The sequence below is a fragment of the Octopus bimaculoides genome, chromosome 25, assembly GCF_001194135.2.
Source record: "Octopus bimaculoides isolate UCB-OBI-ISO-001 chromosome 25, ASM119413v2, whole genome shotgun sequence".
NCBI lineage: Eukaryota > Metazoa > Mollusca > Cephalopoda > Octopoda > Octopodidae > Octopus > Octopus bimaculoides.
The window spans coordinates 6060315-6065093 of record NC_069005.1 but is presented as its reverse complement, the minus strand read 5'-3'; the positions used below and the strand labels follow the sequence as shown (position 1 = coordinate 6065093).

General features: G+C 39.5%; 2 non-coding genes across 2 annotated transcripts; both read left to right on the top strand.

The window, feature by feature from the left end:
- The first annotated feature begins 468 nt into the window (after nt 1-468).
- On the top strand, nt 469-593 carry LOC128250846 (U5 spliceosomal RNA). The gene has a single exon (XR_008266819.1). It is a non-coding gene; the product is annotated as a U5 spliceosomal RNA (small nuclear RNA).
- Nucleotides 594-3048: 2455 nt separating this feature from the next.
- On the top strand, nt 3049-3173 carry LOC128250839 (U5 spliceosomal RNA). The gene has a single exon (XR_008266812.1). It is a non-coding gene; the product is annotated as a U5 spliceosomal RNA (small nuclear RNA).
- The last annotated feature ends 1606 nt before the right edge of the window (nt 3174-4779 follow it).

Genomic DNA, 4779 nt, shown 5'->3' with positions numbered 1-4779 from the left:
CCCAACTTGCAGCAACTGTTTTCATAAGATCGTAGGTTCGATTTGAAGGAAAGTTGATTTTTATTTCTAGCAGGGTAGGCCTGGGCGAACATACTAAGGGAATCAAGTAATATTTCGTTAGGCGTCCCCTTTAGAAAGTCCCGCGGTGCGTGGTTTGGCCGTGACTAACATAGAGCTTTGGATATCTATGAACTGGTTCGAAACACGTGATCCTGCTGAAAGATGAGAGAAATTGACGAAAGTTTTCAAGGTTGATTAGGTATATTTACTATTAATTAATTAAAATTTAAATATTTCGTTATACCATATAGTAGAGAATATTTATTATGAACTAGTAATTGTTCACATTAAAAAATATTTAAGATTTCTGTAGCAGAGAATTAGTTAAATATATAAAATTTTCTTTTTTAATTAGTGGTTGTTTATTTAGATATTTTGTATAATAGCGAATGTGAAATTCTGTGATGCTAACTCTGGTTTCTTCACACCCCGAGCGGATAAATCTTTCGCCTTTTACTAAAGATTTCCGTGGGGAGGAACATTTTAATGAGTCTATAGACTTATTTTTGAAAGCCTCATCTAACCATGACGCGATAATTAAATTAACATCAAATCAATTGTTTTCCATCCATGACTACCGCAAAAACTTTTGTGGCGGCGTTGAAATAACCATTGTTGTTGCTTCGTACCCTGTTGGTTTTCGTTGTAGGTCATCACTGATTGAGAAGTCTTTAGATCAGAGGCGTTCCAGCCACGATAGACCAGTCGATGTTTTCTATTTGTAGGATTTACATTACATGTGTCCTTCCTTTCTCAAAACGGTAGTGTATAATTTGAGGAAACTCGGCTGCTATTTTCTGTCATATAACACGTATCCTTTACTTGTTTTAATCATAAGACTGCGGTCATGCTGGAGTACATCCATGAAGAATTCTAGTCGAACGAATTGACCACATAATTCCTCATCTCTTAAATATAGAACTGTTTAAGTGGTTTGTTGAATGTATTTATATAATGGAGAATACTATCAAAAACATTAGAATTAAATGTGATAAAATAAATTAATATCTTCATTATGAAACAAAAGGATTTTTCTAGAAACTTTCTCACTTCAGGTTTTGGAGAAATGATTTTCATTTTTGTTAAAATTACAACAAAATTAGGGCATTTTGAAGCCAGAGCAATTCGGATAAAGTCTCCGAGATTCGATCGATTACTCTGCCTTGTTTTTATGTTCATTAGGGTGGGAAATCCTTGTTCGCAAAGGTAGGTTGTTGCAAAAGACAGCAACTTTTTGACTGCCTTCTCATGCCACACGAAAAAGTTCTTTTCTATTCTATGCACAAGGCCCGAAATATTTGGGGGAGGGGGCCAGTCGCTTAGATCGACCCCAGTAGGCAACTAGTACTTAATTTATCGACCCTGAAAGGATGAAAGACAAAGTTGACCTCGGCGGAATTTGAACTCAGAACGTAAAGACAGACAAAATACCGCTAAGCATTTCGCCCGGCGTGCTAACGATTCTGCCAACTCACCGCCTTAATTCTACTTATGTCTCATGAGTCCCCATCACCCCCAAGAAGTTCATTTATACCCCCGCTTGGGGTGCTTTACTTCCGCTATAGTAGAAGACATTTGCCTAAGATGTCACGCTGTGGGACTGAACTCGAGAACATGTGATTGGAAAGCAACCTTCTTGTAACATTAGACCGAAATTCTTTAGTCACGGATCAATAGTGATTCAATAAAAGTATGATCAACAATCTTTTATCCCGTGACCACCCTGTCATTTTGTATACTTAGGTCTCACATCGTGTAATGTGTCCTTCCTTAAGATAGCAAGACGTAATATGATTGAAATTTGACTGCTATTTTTAGCAGTTTAAACTTACGTCGGACTATCAACGATCGATCGCTGCTGTAGCTGTTGCTTATGGTGGTGGCGGCGACGGCGGCTAGGGTTGGAGCGTCGCTGATTTCAAATCTTCTTAATCATTTGTCGACTTGGAGCTAATCCTCTCTCCTCACCAACAACAATCGTTTTTATAAGACTACTATACTACTACTACTACTACTACTACTACTTCTACTACCACCACCACTACTACTACAACCACCACCACTACTACTACAACCACCACCACACTACTACTACCACCACCACAACTACTACTACTACCACAACCACTACTACCACCACCACCACCACCACCGCTACTACTATTACTACTACCACCACCACCACCGCTACTACTACTACTACAACCACGCACCACCACTACTACTACTACAACCACCACCAGTACTACTACTACAACCACCACCACTGCTACTACTACTACTACTACTACTACTACTACCACTACTACCACCACCACAACTACTACTACTACTACTACCACCACCACTACTATCACCACCACCACCGCTACTACTACTACTACCACCACCACTACCGCTACTACTACTACTACTACAACCACCCACCACCACTACTACTACCACCACCACTACCGCTACTACTACTACTACTACAACCACTACCACTACTACTACTACTACAACCACCACCACTACTACTACTACTACCATCATCACCACCACCACTCCTTTTTCTCGCATTTCGAGCGACCACGAGGAGCAAGCGGAAATAAAAAATTCAAGTAACTTTTTGTCGGGTGTGCTTTGTATGAAAGGCGGCACGCGGGTGCAGTTGGGCGGTGACGAACGTAGATCCTTAAATATCTATGAACTGGTTTAAATCACGTGGTTCTGACAGATAGGAACATTGACGATCGCTCTAAAGGTGAAGGTCGATTACAAATTTCACTGACTGGTATGAATAAATCTAGTTTTATTTAATTATACCCTAAATATCTCTTTATATCATAGAGTTCAAAATATTTATTATAATGTGCTAATTATCTACATATTAATATATTTAAAATTAGTGTAGTACAGAATTAATTACGTAAATTAAATTACTTTTTGTAATCAGTGTTTGTTATTTTAGCTATTTTGTATAATAATAGACATGACATTGGATTTTTACTCTGGTTTCTCCTCACCCAGAGCGGATAAATCTTTCGCCTTTTACTAAAGATTTCCGTGGGGAGGAACATTTTAATGAGTCTATAGACTTATTTTTGAAAGCCTCATCTAACCATGAGGCGATAATTAAATTAACATCAGATCAATTACCTTCCATCAATGACCACCTCCACTAAAAATTCAGTGCGGTCATCGATATATCCGCTATAAGTGCTTCATATCTGGTTGGTTTATATCGCAGGTCGTCACTGATTGAGAAGACTTGTTATCAGAGGCGTTCCATGACGGTAAACCCGTCGATATGTAGGATTGCGTTACAGAACGCGACCTTCCTTTTTCGAAACGGTAGAGTACAGTTGGAGGAAATTCGGCTGCTATTTCTGCCATAAACATATATCTTACTTGTTTTAATCATTTGAATGCGGCCATGCTGGGGCACAGCCTTGAAAAATTTTAGGACTCGGGTTCATTCTCATTGCGTGGCACCTTGGACAAGTGTCTTCTGCTATGCTCTCAGGCCGACCAAAGCCTTCTGAGTTGATTTGGCAGACAGAAACTGAAAGAAAACTTTCGTATATATATATATGTGTGGGTGTCTGTGTTTGTCCCCCGCCACCATCGCTTGACAGCCGATGTTGCTGTTTCAATAATAATAGTATTATTATTGGGACGGAAAAACCTACTTTTTTTCTGTCGAGGGCTTATATGCCCCATTATTAGACTATTTTCTTTTATCCTCGCGCGCTGATCGCTTATAAGCTTTAAGCTTATAAAATACTATTGTTACATTTTTAACCGAATTGTAAAAATCGACACTGCTTAACAAAAACCTTCACATATCTATTTATCCATCTCTCTCTCTATATATATATATACACACATGTATACAAATACATACACATAAAAATACGTATTTAAATATAGCAGAAAAATATTTTCTACTCTAGGCATAAGGTCCGAAATTTTGGAAGAGGCGGAGCAGTCGATTAGATTGACTCCAGTACGCAGCTGGTACTTAAGTCGACCTCGGCGGAATTTGAACTTAGAACGTAAAGACAGACGAAATACCTATTTCTTTACTGCACACAGAGGGGACAAACAAGGATAGACAAACGGATTAAGTCGATTATATCGACCCAGTACGTAACTGGTACTTAATTTATCGACCCCGAAAGGATCAAAGGCAAAGTCGACCTCGGCGGAATTTGAACTCAGAACGTAACGGCAGACGAAATAGCGCTAAGCATTTCTCCCGGCGCGCTAACGTTTCTGCCAGCTCGCCGCCTGTTAACAGCAGAAAAGTATTGAGTGCAAAAGCGGTGCAGGAATGTTTGTGTTGTAGTGTTAAGCTCAGCATCTTGGTACTCAATTTAATGGAAGTCGCGGATAGATAAAGAGAGAGAGAGAGAGAGAAAGAAAAAGGAAGTGTCTGTATGTCATATACAAGTTTCCATGATTGTTGTTGAATGGATTGATGTATGTACCACGTGGTGTTGTTGTTGTTGGTGGTGGTGGTATTATTATTATTATTAGTAGTAGTAGTAGTTAAAGAATTCAAATCGATGATGGCAGGTGGAGCGAACGGAAGTCTTGGTGGTAGTGGTGGTGGTGTTGTCTTTGGTGGCAATGGTGGTGGCGGTTGTGGTGGTAGCGATGGTAGTGAGTGTTTTAGTGGCAGCGGTGGTTGTGGTGATGATTATGATGATGATGATGATAATGACGGTGGTG